The 16,855-nt window shown below is 40.8% G+C and overlaps 1 protein-coding gene across 9 annotated transcripts in view; it reads left to right on the top strand.

The window, feature by feature from the left end:
- The first annotated feature begins 3,080 nt into the window (after nucleotides 1-3,080).
- The window catches only part of KIF1B (kinesin family member 1B), a 150,091-nt gene continuing 136,316 nt past the window's right edge, over nucleotides 3,081-16,855 (top strand). For 7 of the 9 annotated variants that reach the window (XM_081305730.1, XM_081305728.1, XM_081305729.1 and 4 more), the window contains exon 1: nucleotides 3,081-3,424. The gene's annotated coding sequence lies outside the window, so the exon portion shown is untranslated. The remainder of the gene's footprint in view (nucleotides 3,425-16,855) is intronic. The other 2 variants (XM_081305731.1, XM_081305732.1) reach the window with 2 other exon arrangements.

Genomic DNA, 16,855 nt, shown 5'->3' with positions numbered 1-16,855 from the left:
ATGTAGAACACTTCCTTTTTTTAAAAGCTGCATGACATTAATATTTTGTTATGTGAATGTATCATAATTTACTTAAATAATTCCCTGTTATACTTGATGACTTCTATTCTTTTACAATTATAACTTCTATTCTTTTACAATTATATTATTTATTTTTTAAATTTTTTTCTATTTTTAATGTGATTCTTTAAAAATCATATGTTCTAGTTGGCTTTTCCTAATGAAAAGGAGCACTTGGATTTCACATCCAGAAGACTTGTGTATCACACTTACAGACCTGCTCATATTACTGTCTCCTTGCACTTCAGGGCTAACCTACCTGGTAAATTCAATTTTCTAGCAATTTATGTACTAATTTAAAGCGTTTTTTTTTTTTTTTTTGTACAGAATTTGTTAACTGAGAAACTAAACAGCTGTGCAAAGTGATTCAATTTGGCACTGAGGATTGAACCCAGGGGCTAAATCCCTGGTTCTTTTTATTTTATTTATTTATTTATTTTTTTAAAGAGAGAGTAAGAGAGGGGGACAGAGAGAGAGAGAGAGAGAGAGAGAGAGAGAGAGAGAGCGTGCGAGCGAGAATTTTAATATTTATTTATTTTTCCTTAGTTCTGGGGGGGGGGGACACAACATCTTTGTTGGTATGTGGTGCTGAGGCTCGAACCCACGCCAGGCGAGCGCGCTACCGCTTGAGCCACATCCCCAGCCCTCTTTTTATTTTTTTAAATTTCAAATAGGGTCTTACTAAATTGCTGAGACTGGCTTTGAACTTGCCATCCTCTTGCTTCAGCCTCCCAAGTTGCTGGGATTATAGGAGTGTACCATTGCACCTGGCTCTCCATAGCCCTTTAATTTTTTTTCTTCATAATGTTTTATTACTTGTTGTTAAAAAATTATTGGAAGCTGGGTGTGGTGGTGCATGCCTATAATCCCAGTAGCTGGGGAGGCTGACACAGGAGGATCACGAGTTCAAAGCCAGCCTGGGCAATGGTGATACCTTAAGCAACTCAACATAAATAAAATACAAAAAAATAGGTCTGGAATGTGGCTCAGTAGTCAAGTGCCCCTGAGTTCAATACCTAGTACTCCCCCCCCCCAAAAAAAAAAGGCAATCCCTACCTCAATAGATTAACCTGTTTTCTGGCATGTAGTAAATTTTCAACAAATGAGTTTTGAAAAATGTAAATTTATCATTATGGATTTTCTTAAGAGTTTTTTTTTTTTTTTTGGTACTGGAGATTGAACCTAGGGATGACCCACATCCCTAGTCCTGGTTGTTTTTTTTTGTTTTTTTGTTTTTTGTTTTTGCTAAAACCACTTAAATGAAATAATATTGATAAAATACATTAAAATATTTTGTTCAGCTTTTTTTTTTTTTTTTTTTTTTTTTTTTTTTGAGACAGGGTCTTGCTAATTTGCTTAGGGTCTCACTGAGTTGCTGAGGCTGGCCTGGAACCTCTGCCTCAGCCTCCTGAGCTCTGGGATTATATGCTTGCCCAGCTTCATTTATCATTTCGTTATAGTGAAAACTGAAAATTCTTTCTCCCAGCTTTTTGCTGCTATCTATAGTTAATCCTACTGTGCAATAGCACCCAGAACTTCTTGCTCCTATATAACTGTAACTCGATCAACTGTAACTGAGTTAATTGATCAACATGTATAATTGGTCAACATTTCCCTCTACTTGTCTCCTCCTACCTCCTGCTGGGGGTTGAACGCAGGGCCCCTGCACACACTAGGCAGGTGCTCCATCACTGCACTGAGCTATACCTCCAGCCTAGGTTTTTTTTTTTAGTTGTAGATGGACTCAATATCTTTATTTTATTTATTTTTATGTGGGATTGAACCCAGTGCCTCACACATGCTAGGTTAGCCCTCTATCACTGAGCTACAATCCCAGTCCTTTTAGAAAACTTTATTATGAATTTTACTATTTTAAGCAATTTAATTGTTTGTGTGCTTCATTGTAACATGTCACAACCTTTCGTAGGTGGGTGGAGTATAGATTCCAAATGAGAAATGTTCAATAAATGTCTAGGGTTTTAGTGGCAGTGGTGATTTTCCAAAATCATTAGTGTAGAAATCAACTTAGATGGTTTAGCACCTACGCTCGTCATGTGTTTTATATCCAATAATATTTCTTTGAATTCAGGGGGAAAATCTGATTTTATTTTCAGTTTCTGCTAGTAAATTCTAAGACGTTTCACAACCTTACAAAGTAGTGGTGCTTGGCACGGGCGTGACAATTGCACATATTATCACCGTGATATTTTATTAAGTACTGAATCACGCTGTTCATGAACGGTTGTGGGTTTTGCTTTTGAGCTGAGCCTTATTTTCACATCTCTTTTCTACAGCTCTTGTGTTGGAGCTGCAGAGTTCCAGCAGCCCTCCTTCAAGGCATCTCCAGAGGGGGCTCGGTTCGTTACTCAGGGGCGGCACAAAGCGTTTTGTTCCTTTTCCTCACAACCCGCACGTGGTCTCCCGAGGAGACAGCAGAATGCCCACTAACTCATGCTTTTCCATTACTCATTCCGCCTTTTCTCCCAAGGTGGCGTGTGGGAGGTGTTGTGCGCGGGTTCGACAAGAATAGGCCAGGAAGCAATCCGCGGGATGCACTCATCCCTTTGCGCGGTTCCGTTTCCACCGCGCCGTGTTCGGCGGGTTCGCCGTGTGAGATGTTTTCCAAAAGGACAATGACTCCACACTCGGCCGCTCCCCTGTGAATGCCAGCTCTTGCACTGGCGTCTGGACCGTCCAGTCCAGCCCCACCCCCGCAGCCGTCCGTTTACGAGGCGGATTACCCGGCTGCCGGGGCGCGGCCGCTGCCCACGAAGGCCCTTTGCGCGGCACCCGGGAAGGAGCTCCCGGCGCCTGCCTCGCCCACCCAGCAGCCTGGCACCCGCGTCGCCAGGGGGCGCTGAGGAATCTCCGCAGCTCCTCGCAGTTTCCCCGCCCCCTCCCTGGCTTCCCTTGCGATTGGCCCGCTGCGCTCAACTCCGCGCTCTGATTGGTTTGCTTTCACGTCAGTCCGAGAGGGGGCGGGCCGAGGTGACGCTCAGCGCCTTCGCTCGGGGCGGTGTCCGGCGCCGGCGACTGAGGGCGGAGTTTGGTAAGCGGCGACGCTGGGCAGTCAGACGGCAGCAGTCCTGGGAGGTGTCCGTGCGCGTCCGAACCGCTTCTGGTCCGCCGCAGCCGCCACCTCCAGCTCATCGCTGCACCCCGTCTTCCTGCTCTCCGGCCTTCTATCCGCCGACGCTCTCGAATGCAGAGCCCGGCCGCTGCGTGATGGGGCTGCGGAGCGGCGCCCTTCGGCTCGCGGCGGCCGCTGCTCGCGCTGAAGTGCGTCGGTGCCCGGCCCCCCGCGCCCCCGCGCGCCCCGTCCCCTGCTGACCCGGCCTGCCCGTCGGCCTGCAGCGCGGCTGAGGTGAGGCTGCGAGCGAGCGGCGGTTGGCGCCGAGGAGGGGACCGCTCCCGAAGGCAGGGACGCGGGTCGGGGTCCGGGAGGATCCAGGGGAGGGGGCGGCGGGGCCGGGCGAGGCCGGGGTGAGAATGCCGGGGAGGGGCCCCTTCCTGGCCGCGACGCGCCCCGGGCTGGTGTCCAGCGGCCTGCTGCCCCCCGCAGTGCCCTGCGCCGGCCCTGCGTTTCCCGCGAGCTGCCAGGCCCTGGCCCTGTCCACAGGGTCAGCACGCCCGTCGCGGGCCGACAGTGCCCTGGGCAACGGCGCTGCTCCGCTGGATCCGTCCTTTTCGGTCCCCTTTACTGTCCCCCATTATGGTTGGCATCGGGGTTGGGCACGGAATGTGGCTATGCCCCTGTGCCAGCTGAAGGCAGGAAAGGGCATCGCGTGGCCCTGGGGGCACCGAGGGCGCGACGCACGGGGAGGGGGCTTATTGGATGTCGGCCAGCAGTGAGCGAGGCTGGTGTGGTCTAGGCGTTGAGCCGACCAGGATTACTCGGGCAGCCATATTGGGAGGATGATCTGACAAATCCTTTAGGAGCCAAGTCCGGTTGCTGGAAGGCACCGAGTGACAGCCCTGGCAGCTTTCAGGGTGACTGGCCGCGCCAGAAGCCAAGTTGTGGGGGTTGGGAGGCCGCTGGAGCAAGCTAGTCATTGTTCATGTAACACAAAACATTCCCGGCCCGAAACACCAAAATTGAGCTCCAAAATCACCTTTTCTTCTTGGTGAATTGGTAAAGGAGCTGCCAAGATAAAGAGTCCATTCTTGTTGTGATGAAATTGTATGTTTGTGTACTCATCTGATACATCCAGTGCTGTGGACATAGAAAGCCTGTCGATGTGCATAGGCAGATCTGAGGATTGCCAAGGCCACTCTACTAGTCCAAGTAGTATATTTTATTGAATGGTTAGATTTGCAAAGTAGCTCAACAGGCAGAGATTAAGTAAACTGGAATATTTTGACAGTGCTTGTAGCGATTTTTAGAGGATGCAGGTTGTCATCTTTGTGGAATCTCAAGGTAGCTGAAATTAGATCCCTTGCTCATATATCTCTTCATGCTCCAGGCGCTCTTTGGCCAACACTGAGCATGCTGCTTTGTGTCATAATGTGTCCAGCCAAATCAAAGTGCGCGATTGGATTTGAATAATTGTTAAAAAGTGATATCATGGTAGATATTTTATTTAAAGCCTGGCATTTTGTCTGCTTAGCTTAGTCATAACAAAATTTTATCTCCTCTAAGAAGTGAGGTGGTGTTTTCTAATTTTGTTGGTATTGTTGGGTTATGAAGTAAGTGAAGTTGTTAATGTTCCGTTTGGGGTTGGAATATGAAGATTGCAAACATGGGCCTTGTAAGGCCAATCTGGAAATGATCAATAACTGGATTCTGTGTGAGTCTGTAAATCTGTCTTTTCCTACATCCAAGAGGTGGCAGGACCTGGATAGATAGCCTGCCTGCTCCTTTATTTGTACATTGCTTTCATTCAAATCCCATTTCTCTGCTTGCTCTTTATTTCCCTCTTTCTTTCTTTTTCTTGTGGTGTTCGGGATCTAACCCAGGGCCTTATGCATGCTAGGCAAGCAATCTGTCACTGAGCTAGTTCCCAGCCCTCAAACTCCATTTCTTTCTTTTTTCTTTTTTCATTCATTCTTCTTCTTCTTCTTCTTTTTTTTTTTTTTTTTGGTACTAGATTTAACCCAGGGGTGCTTTACTACTGAGCTACATCACTGGCCCTTTTTGTTTTCTATTTTGAGATAGGGTCTCACTAAGTTGCTTAGGGCCTCACTAAGTTGCTGAAGCTTTGAATTGGTAGTTTTCCTGCCTTAGCCTCACTAGTTGCTGGGATTGCAGGTGTGCCCCACCTCCTCTAGGCCCAAACTTCCTTCTTCCCTCCCTTCCTTCCTTTCTTACTGGGGATTAGAACTCAGGGGCACTTAATCACTGAGTCATATCCCTGGCCCTTTTTTTGTATTTTATTTAGAGATAGGGTCTCACTAAGTTACTTAGTGCCTGACAAGTTGTTGAGGCTGACTTTGAACTCCAGATCCTCCTGCCTCAGTCTCCTGAGCGGCTGGGATTACAGACGTGTGCCTAACCACGGTCTATTTCTTAATGCTTCTTAAGTTGAATTACTTAAAAAAAATTTTCCAGTAGGTTTTTCTAAGAAAAATTTTAACATCTTCTATTTTTTTTTTCTTTGCAATTTTTATCATTAGACATTTCCTTTAAAACTTGATTAAATTAAATATGGGTTCAACAGAAACTAGCATTTCTTGCATTATACTAATATGAGAGAAATGCAAAATGTTTGTTTTATAACTCCATGCCCGAAATAAGAAATATTTGTAAGTTTTTAATTTTTAGAGTTTATTTATATAAAGATCTGAAGATTGTGGTTAAACATAATTTGAGCATTTGGTAAAATTGAACCTGTTTGTGAATCTGATATGAAGATAAGACTTTGAGTCTAAGAAGGCTCTGCTTTGATGAATATTTTTCCAGAGTTTATCCAATGAAAAATAGCTTCTGAAGCTTAGGACAGACTCTTTTTCCTTTTCAAGAACAGATATTAATGTGGTTTTCTCTTTCTTCTTTCCCATTTTGAATTTGTGCAAGGAATAAATGCCCAGAATTCTGCCAACAGTTTCCAAGGCCAAAGCTTTCTAGTTCCTTTATCTGCTATGGTCTTGTCCCAGGTACAAAGTAAAAGACAACAATGGTCACTGCCTTGTTTGTCCCAGCTGCTAAATCATAGCAGGTCTTTTCTAGGGGTTTAAAAATATATATAAATATATTTATATATATCCCTTTCGTCTTACAAATAGGTAATTTCACATGGCTCTGAAGTTAAAGGTATCTCATGTGTACTTTATGTAGTTCTCTTTGAAAGAGGGCCTTATCTGAACAAATAAATATACACTTATCTATCTATCTATCTATATTTTTTTGTGCAGGATTGAAGAGAAATTAAACAGGTGATTGTGTTAGGAAAACCTGCAAAAGGTACCTTGGAACTGGGCATTGTGGCGTGTACCTGGCATTCCAGCTACTCGGGAAACTGAGGCAGTAGGATAGATGACAAGTTGGAGGCTATAGCCTAGGCAACTTCTTGGAGAACCTGTCTCAAAATAAAATAAAAAGGGATGGGGACATAGCTTAGTAATAAAGTGCTTACCTAGCCTGCACAGACCCTGGGTTCAGTCCCTGGTACTATAAAAAATATAAAACAAAAGACAATTGCTAGGTGCAGTGGTGCATACCTGTAATCCCAGCTGCTCAGGAGGCTGAGACAGGAGGATTGTCAGTTCAAAACCAGCTTCAGCAAGTTAGTGAGGCTCTATACTGAGTCCCTGTCTATAAATAAAATATTTTTAAAAGGCTGGGGATGTGGCTCGGTGATTAAGTGTCCCTGGGTTCAATTTCTTGTAGCAAAAAAGAAAAAAAAAAAAAAAGAAAAGGAAAGGAAAAGAAAATTACCTTGGGCCTCTCCAAGAGTTGGGATTTATTCCTAACAGCCCAATGATTCATTTTTGCTCATTTAGGTCATCACTAGTTAATTGAGAGTGCTTATAGATTTAACTCTTTACCCTCAAAGAACTTTTAACTTTACCATTTATACAGGTATGGCAAGATAAGGTTGTTAACTCCAACTCCTTTCATTTTAGTACAATCTACTGTTCTGCTACTAATCCCATGGTAGTTTCCACAATTTGCACAGCGCCTCTTTTCCCTTTGTAATGTTACTATTAGAAGCTATTGTGGGGCTGGGGATGTGGCTCAAGCGGTAGCCTGGCATGCGTGCGGCCCGGGTTCGATCCTCAGCACCACATACCAACAAAGATGTTGTGTCCGCTGAGAACTAAAAAAAAAAAAAAAATATATTAAAAATTCTCTCTCTCTCCCTCCCCCTCCCTCCCTCCCCCTCTCTCCCTCCCTCCCTCCCTCCCTCCCTCCCCCTCTCTCCCTCCCTCCCCCTCTCTCCCCTCTCTCACTCTCTCTTTAAAAAAAAAAAGCTATTGTAACATTACTATTATCTAATACACTCATATTATTATGACATTATCATATAATAAGTATTAATATGTTTGTGATTGTTTTGTGGTTATTTGTATATTTTTCAAGTTACAAGACTGTAAATATCTGATGGGTTCAAACATTATTAAGTATTTAACATGGCATTGTTTACAACAAAGCATTCCTTTCAGCTAATACTATCCTCTACCATTGGACAACTTTGATTCTTGGCTTAGTTTTCCCTTCCATCAAATTTTTATTTTTTAATTTGTTTTTGCATTCTGGGGATTGAACCCTGAGCCTTGTACATGTTAGGCAAGTACTCTACCACTGAGCTACACCCCTAACCCCCATTCAGATTTTTGACATCATCTTGGCAGATCAGATGTCAATGACTGTATAAATAAACAACAGCAGCAGCAACAATAATGATAAAATAACTTATTCATATTGAGCACTTTCTATGTGTCAGGCCTTTTTCTAAGAACTTAACATTGGTTAACTAATTTGTAGGCAACCATGTAAAACAGATACTACTATTGATCCTCTTTTTTCAGATGAAGAAACTGAGACAGAGGCTAAGTGACTTCTCTGAGGTTACTAGAACTAGTTTGTAACTACTCTGCCCATAAAATCTCTTAATTTTTGCTCAAGCAAACATTGTCTTGGTTCTGTTCCAGTAACTCAGTATTGTGGCCACATCTTCTAACATTGCTTTCATATCTGAATTTTGCCTCCCTAACTTAAACCATAGTAATTTACAGTTCTTACTGTCATGGTTTCTTTGTTTTTCCATTTCAAGTCTCTTAGCCTGTCAGTCTCTTACAGATTTTACATCTTTCCTTTCTTCTCTACACTGTGACCTGTGAGGTACGTTGCTTCAATTATTTTCTTACTAGCATTTGCAGTTTTTATTGTTCCTACCCATACCTTCTGTTCTTACTCTGTCATGGAGCAACCTCGTAGAGTATGGGGGTTTAGTGCCCCCATTAATATGGAATTGAGTTCTCTTGTCTGCTTTGGTGTCTGCCAAAGCAGTTCTGCTTAGTTCCCTCCTTGGATTTCCACAGTGGCAGTTCTAAAATCTTGATCACTTGACTCAAGCTTTCATTGCCCCAGGCTTGGCAGAAAATTTTGTCTACTGCCTCATAGGGGAGAAAAAAAAAAAAAAAGGCATGAATTCCCTCAGCTTCCCTTTCTTCTACTTAGAAACTTCGCCTTCTTTCTTCCGCTCTTTTCTCTATTCTAAGAACAAGGTTCCTCTCCCTGACTTCTGTTATTTTCTTGACCTGTGTTCTGTATATCTTTGCCTTCTAATCTTTAGGAACTCTTTGTATTAGTTACTTCTTTTTCCCCTTCACTGACCCTCTCTGTTGTTCCTTGAACTTGCCAGACACAGTTCCACCTTAGGACCCTTGCTCTGACTCTTCTGCCTGGAATACTCTTCTTCTGAAATCTGGCCAACTCCTTCACTTCTTTCAGGTCTTTGATTACATCTCACCTCCTCAACAGGCCTATGCTGACCTTGTACCTGAACAGCACCCCTTCCACCATACTCTCTAGATTCCCCTGACTTTGCTGTATTCCCTCCTCAATGCTTATTACATTCTCTGTAGCTTATTTATTATTTTTAATGCCCTGCTACTAGAATGTAAGTTCCTCCATGAGAAGGAATTTATGTATTTTGTTCATTGATTCACCCTAGGAATTTGCTATTACATTTTATTTTATTTTATATTTATATTTTAGTTGTAGCTGGACACAATACTTTTATTTATTTATTTTTATGTGGTTCTGAGGATCAAATCCAGGGCCTTGCATGTGCTAGGCGAGCGCTTTACCGCTGAGCCACAACCCCAGTCCTCACTATTACATTTTAAATACTTAATATATAGTATAGAAAAGTGCCAATCTATTCTATTATATTAAAAAAAAAGACTGGGGGAGAGAAATTCTTCTTTATTTTGATTTTCTTTTCTGATCATCACAGTGAGGTTCTGTCAGTATGGTGAATTCTTGCATTTCTACTTCCATGTCAGCCCAGGACAGAGTGGCTTCAAGGCCTCCCCTGTCTCTGACACTGTTTTTATTGTGGTTTCCAGCCTTTATTGCTGAAACTAGGGGCATGCACACTTCACATTACTGTAACTCTGGAAATGTTGCTCACCTCACACCCTCTGTCCTTGAGCTTTGGGATGTTTCTGTTTTGTAGGGCTATTTTAGTTTCCTGAACATTCACATGGCTATCAAACTTATTGAAAACAAATTTTTGTATAATTTACTGGTATTGTTTGATTTTTGTGTTTAGGAGTCAGAACTTGGACTGATATATATAGTTAAATAGTTGGAATAGACCATTATAAGACATTTTTTATTTATAATTTATACTACTTACTGCTTTGAGGAAATATTTGAGTAGCTTACTACAAATACCACATAAACTGTAAGGCTATTAAAGTGTAAGTGAGAAGCAAAAATTTATGTGAAAAGAGAAAAATGTAAAAATAAATTTGCCTAGGCTAAGGTGGTTTTTATAATTTAGGCTTGTGTGTGTGTTTGTGTGTGTGTGTGTGTGTGTGTGTGTGTGTGTGTGTATGTACTAGTGTTTGAAACCCAGTGCACTGTACTACTGGAGCTATATCCCCAACCATTTTTTATTTTGAGTCAGAGCTCCTTGAGTTGCCAAGGTTGGCCTAGAACTTTTGATCCTCCTGCCTCAGCCTTCTGAGTCACTGGGATTACAGGCATATGTCACCACCTGGTTTGTAATTTAGTTTGCTTTTTTTTTTAAACCTTTATTTTATGTATTTGTTTTTACATGGTGCTGAGGATTAAACCCAGTGCCTTGCACATGCTAGGTGAGTATTCTCTCCTGCTGAGCCACAACCCCAGCCCTATAACTTAGTTTTGAAATTTTTGGAAGTCAAGCAAAAAGGAAAAGATAAATTATAGTTTTCATTTTGGCTACAGAAAGCCTAATGGCTTTTCAAAACAGACTTTTTTTTTTTTTTTTTTGGTATTGGGGATTGAACCCAGAGTTGCTTAATTATTTAGCCACATCCTTACCCAACACCTCTTTTTTTTAAAAGTATTTTTTTAGTTGCAGATGGACACAATATCTTTATTTTTTATTTATTTATTTTTCTGTGGTACTGAGGATCGAACCCAGAGCCTCTACCCCTCCCCTTTTTTTAAAAAAATATTTATTTCTTTAGTTTTAGGTGGACACAGTATCTTTATTGCACATTTATGTGGTGCTGAGAATCGAACCTACTGCCTCATGCATGCTAGGAGAGCGGCTACCACTTGAGCCACATCCCCAGTCCCTCTACCCCCTTTTTTTAAAAAAAAATATTTTTTTAGTTGTTGTTGGACCTTTATGTATTTTTGTTTATTTATATATAGTACTGAGAATCAGTGCCTCACACGTGCAAGGCTCTACCACTGAGCCACAACCCCAGCCCCCACCCTACCCTTTTTATTTATTTATTTATTTATTTGGGAGTACCAGGGATTAAACTCAGGGGCACTTGGCCATTGAGCCACATCCCCAGTCCTATTTTGTATTTTATTTAGAAACAGGGTCTCACTGAGTTGGTTAATACGTCACCATTACTGAGGCTGGCTTTGAATTCAAGATCCTCCTGCCTAAGTCTCCTGAGTGGCTAGGATTACAGGTGTGCACCACTTCACCCAACTTATTTTTTATTTTGAGACAGAACAGGATGTCACTAAGTTGCTTAGGGCCTCACTAAGTTGGTTGATGCTGACTTCAAATTTGTGATCTCTCTGTCTCAGACTCCTGGGTGTTACAGGCATCCTAATACAAGGATGCATGTGCTAGCCGGTCAAGATGTCATACTCCTGTAATCCTGTGACTAGGGAAGCTAAAGCAGGAGAACTGGAAGTTCATTTTGGGTTCATGGCCAGTCTTGGCAATTTAGTGAAACCCTGTCTCAAAAATAAAAAATAAAAAGGGCAGGGGATATAGCTCAATGGTAGAGTTCCCCTGTGTGCATACTTAGTATTTTCAACATTTTTTAAGTGAAAAGAAGAAGTATTCTTCAAACATTACTTTAAAAAAAGTAATTACCTGGTTTCCAAACTGAGAATATAACATTAAAATTTAATGAAACTAAGTCTTCTCTATGAAAAATAAACCTAATATGGTTTAGTTATCTAACTTTATATAAAGATTAATTTGAGTATCCCAGCAGAAAACTCATTATTCAACCTTGGGGAGTGCCTGCAATACTTGTATTCTGTGTTGTTTGATTTTGTGTTTGTCATCTAAAAGAAAACATACCTATTAAACTTTGAGAACCAGTTTATTATATGGCCAAATTAACACCTTTTTATACACAGAAATGTCTAACCTGCATACTTGTCCAGATGGTGAGTTACTTCCCCAAATTGTAGTTGTAAAGGTGTAGTGAGGAGCAGATTTCAGAAAGAAAGTAATCTTGACTAATACTAAACTTGAATTAACCTTTGACTGAAACTTACCATTTCTACCCCATAGCTGAAGTAAATTCAGTCTTTACCTGGACAATTACAAATGCAATTAATTGTTTTTTGGTTCACTTCTTGGTTTATGAGAATAAAATCATGTCATTAGTAAAAAGGAAGATAATTATTTCTTAATAGCAGTGGCAGGAAGACAATGTCTGATGAATCTAAGTGTTGTCATTGATTTTGCCCATAGAAGACTGTGTCAGTGGCATGTTGGGATTTGGGTGTGGTAGAGTCTCGCTGGATTTGCCCCCCCCCCAAAAAAAAAAAAAAAGTAAAAGGTAACCAGAAATAAGAACTAGTTAACTTCCTAGAAAGGGTCTAATACTAAATATCCAAACTTTGGACTTGACCCCACGTGAAAAATTTAAAAAGAAGTGGGGTGCAGTGGTGTACTCACATAAACCCAGCTACTCAGGAGGCTGAGGCAGGAAGGAGGATCCTAAGTTTGAGTCTAACCTAGGCAATTTAGCAGGACCTGCAAGAACTGTAGATTACTTGCCTAACATACATGAAACCCTAGGTGCAATCTCTCATACCACCACCACATCCCCTCTCCCCCCAAAAAGGGAAAGAATAAATTTTATTTAGAATAGCTTATTTTACTCCATGGGCCATAAGCGCTATTGTTTTTTGATGCACTTCTTGGTTTATGAGAATAAAATCATGTCACTAGTAAAAAGGAAGATAATTATTCTTTTTTTTTTAAATATTTATTTATTTTTTAGTTTTCGGCAGACACAACATCTTTGTTTGTATGTGGTGCTGAGGATCGAACCCGGGCCGCACGCATGCCAGGCGAGCGCGCTACCGCTTGAGCCACATCTCCAGCCCCGATAATTATTCTTTTTTTTTTTGGATTACTTATTTTCTTGATAATTATTCTTAATAGCAGTGGCAGGAAGACAATGTCTGATAAATCTAAAAAATGTATTATTTTAGATGGTGGTTGAAACAGTTGGGGAGCCTGTGTAGTTGCATTGGAGACTGGAAATCTGATCTTTTAGGAGACCATTTCCATGTAGTCTGATTCTTGGCATTGAGTTAGATTAGAAAGAAGCTTTCCTAATATGATCTGTATCAGTGTGGCCCATGGCTGATTTTTATTCTAGACTCAAAGATCAAGAGTAGACGAGTATTTCATATACATACACAAATTCTTACATATTTTTTTTTAAAGAGAGAGAGAGAGAGAGAGAGAGAATTTTTTAATATTTATTTTCTAGTTTTCGGCGGACACAACATCTTTGTTTGTATGTGGTGCTGGGGATCGAACCCGGGCCGCACGCATGCCAGGCAAGCGCGCTACTGCTTGAGCCACATCCCCAGCCCTTCTTACATATTTTGAGATCATTTGTTCATTATCGTCGTGGTCATTGGTACCATATTTGGTCCTAAAATCTTCTTGGTCTTCAGAGAAAGTATTAGATGGAGAAAAGCAAAGACATTATAAAAAAGGATTTTTTTCACAGCATCTTTATTTTTAATATTTAATTTTTAGTTGTAGATGGACACAACACCTTTATTTTATTTTTATGTGGTGCTAAGGATCGAACCCGGCACCCCAAGCATGCTAGGCAAGTGCTCCACTTCTGAGCCACAACCCCAGTCCCATAGAATCTTAAAAAAAAAAAAAATTTTTTTTTAGTTGTTGACTGGACCTTTATTTTGCTGAGAATTGAACCCAGTGCCTCACACGTGCTAGGCAAGCACTCTACCACTGAGCCACAACCCTAGCCCTCATAGCATCTTAATAGGAATTCTATATGTGTGTGTACACACACACACACACACACACACACATTTATTTATTTTTTGTAGTTGTAGTTGGACACAATAACTTTATTTATTTTTATGTGGTGCTGAGGATTGAACCCAGGGCCTTGCATGTGCAAGGTGAGCGCTCTACCCCTGAGCCATAACCCAGCCCTTAGTAGGTATTCTTTAGCTATAGAAATTTATTAATTTTTTTTTTGTGGTGCCACAGATAGAACCCACATTCTCAAACATGCTAGGCAAGCTCTCTACTACTTGAGCTGCATACCCAGCCTCGCTTTTTAATTAAATTTAATATTGAGAGAGGATCTCATCAGATTTTCCAGGCTGGTCTCAAACTTGTCATTATCTTTCCTCAGTCTCTCAGTATCTGGGATAATAGTTGTGCACTACCATGCCTGACCAGAAATCTACTTTTGATATCTATTCATTCTTTATTTATTCCTTAAAAATGCAGTTCAACTTGGCATGGCAGTATACCCATGTAATCCCAGTAACTCATGAGGCTGAGATAGGAGGATCACAAGTTCCAGGACCCACGCTGGCAACTTCTAACCCTAACCCTAACCCTAACTATCCCCAAATCAAAACTTAAAAAGATAATTTGGGGAGGGGAGTGGCTGGGTCGGAATGTAGCCCAGTGGTAAAGTGCCCTAGGGTTTAATCTCCAGTACCAAAACAAACAAAAGAACTGGGGATGTAGTTTAGTAGTAAAGCACCTCTAGGTTCAAAACCCAATATAAATAAATAAATAAATAAATAAGGACTGGGGATGTAACTCAGTGGTTAAGACTCCTGGGTTTAATTCCCAGTACACCCCCATGAAATTCAGTGGAAAAGATTATTTTTTAAATACATTGTTTGTTGATGTAAATTTGTTACTGTGTAGTATTTATGTTACTGTATTTAAAAGACTGCATTAAAAAAATCTATATTCTAATAAGCATGGGGTAAATAAACAATGTATGAGTGTTGAATGAACTAACCACAACATAGGGCAGAATGAAGTCAGTAAAAAAATGAATCAATAAAGCAGTCTTAAGGAACAAAGTAAAAGGAGGTAGGTATGACTTTCAACTCAGAAAGGTAGATATTAAGGAATGTATGGTTTAATGCTTCCCACTCCATGGTGACATTTTGACCTTGTCTTTGAAAGATGTGGACTGTGTAATAGTTTGAGAAGGGAGATTGGGTTTCCAACTAACCAAATGTGTGATGTAGAAAGAGGGTGGCTGGTAGAGAAAGGCACTTAAAACTGGGCAGTAAAAGCTGAGACCAGGTAAGTAGGTTGAGTTGTGGGGGCCTTGGAATATTTAGGTTATGCTCTGAGGCCATGGAAACCAGTTAGAGATTTTTAAAAAAAATTTTTTTTAATATTTTTTTTTTAGTTTTCAGCAGACACAACATCTTTGCTTGTATGTGGTGCTGAGGATCGAACCTGGGCCGCACACATGCCAGGCGAGCGTGCTACCGCTTGAGCCACATCCCCAGCCCCAGTTAGAGATTTTTAAGGAGAGGCAATGACGTGAACTAATCTGTTTTAGGAATATAATCTTGGCAGTTTGGAAATGGATATTACAAAAACAAACCAAAATAAAACCAACCCCAAACAAACAAACAAAAAACAAAACAAAACAAAAAACAAAATCCAAAAAACAAAAGTAGTATTATTGCATTATTGTTTATTCACTTTGCTAGAAGATCAATTTGTCCTCTCAGAGTCTGTAATAATCCCATGGTACCTCTGAGAGCAAGTGAAAGTTCTGTAAGATCAAAATTAGGTAATTAGGCAAAAATTAATTGAGAAGTATTTAAATGAATTAGACCAAAAAGTTTTATTGCCCCTTTAATGTTAGTGAATGCTTCTGGAATTTTTGCTCCATTCCACTTTCCTAATGCTTCTAATTATGTGTCATAAGGAAGAAAAGCTGGTGAGAGGAATAGTCTAGAACTGAGGCTGTGTAAGTGATTTAGAGTATGTATTGTTACCTTTCCTGTCTGCCTTTGTTTATTGGCTCTTGAAAGTTTGAAAAATATATTTTATGTGAATTATTAAGAAGGGTTGTTCTCTAGTTGGACATGGTGGCCCCTGCCTGTAATCCCTGTAATCCCAGCAGCTCTGGAGGCTAAGGCAGGAGGATTGCAAGTTCAAAGCCAGACTCAGCAATGTAGTGAGGTCCTAAGCAATTTAGGGAAGCCTAGGGAGCCCCTGTTTCAAAATAAGAAATAAAAAAGGACTGGGGTTTTGACAATGGTTAAGTGCTCCTGGGTTCAATTCCTGGTACCAAAAACCAAACAAACAAATTAATTAATTAATTAAAGAAGTGTGTGTGTGTTTGTTTTGGTAGTAGGGATTGAGCCCAGGATGCTCTATCACTGAGCTGCATTACTAGTCCCTCCCCTCTTTTTTAAATTTTGAGCAAGATCTTGCTAAGTTGCTGAGGCTGGCTTCTAATTTGCATCAATCAGCCTCCTGATCCTCTTGCCTCAGCCTCCTGAGTTGCCATCACCTCTGACTTCTGAAACATTTTTTTTTTTTTTTTTTTTGTACTAGGGATTGAACCCAGGGATACTTAAAAACTGAGCTACATCCTCAGCCTTTTTTTTTTTTTTTTTTTTTTTTTGAGACACTAAGTTACAACCTCATTAATATGCTGAGGCTGCTTTGAATTTGAGCTCCTCCTGCCTCAGCCTCCCAAACTGCTAGGATTACATGTGTTCTTCCACTTCCTGTAACTTCTTAAAAATATTCTGTAATTATTGTTTCTCATTGGACTTTCAACTCCATTTAAGATTTATATAACAAGTTCTTTTTCTTTCTTTCTTTCTTTTTTTTTTTTTTGAGGAGCAAGGAGTTTCAAAACTATTTTGGCAGACATCTATTATTAAAAGTGATACTGTTTATAGTATTAGGGAAGTAACAAAATAACTTTTTTTTTCTTTTTGTACCAGGGATTGAACTCAAGGGTCACATCCCCAGCCCTTTTTTATATTTTATTTAGAGACAGGGTCTCATTGAGTTGCTTAGGCCCTTGCTAAGTTGCTGAGGGCTGGCTTTGAATTCATGATCCTCCTGCCTCAGCCTCCCAAGCTGCT

This window comes from Spermophilus citellus, assembly GCF_964194105.1.
Source record: "Spermophilus citellus genome assembly, chromosome: 9".
Taxonomy (NCBI): domain Eukaryota; kingdom Metazoa; phylum Chordata; class Mammalia; order Rodentia; family Sciuridae; genus Spermophilus; species Spermophilus citellus.
This window is presented reverse-complemented; position numbering and strand designations above follow the sequence as displayed.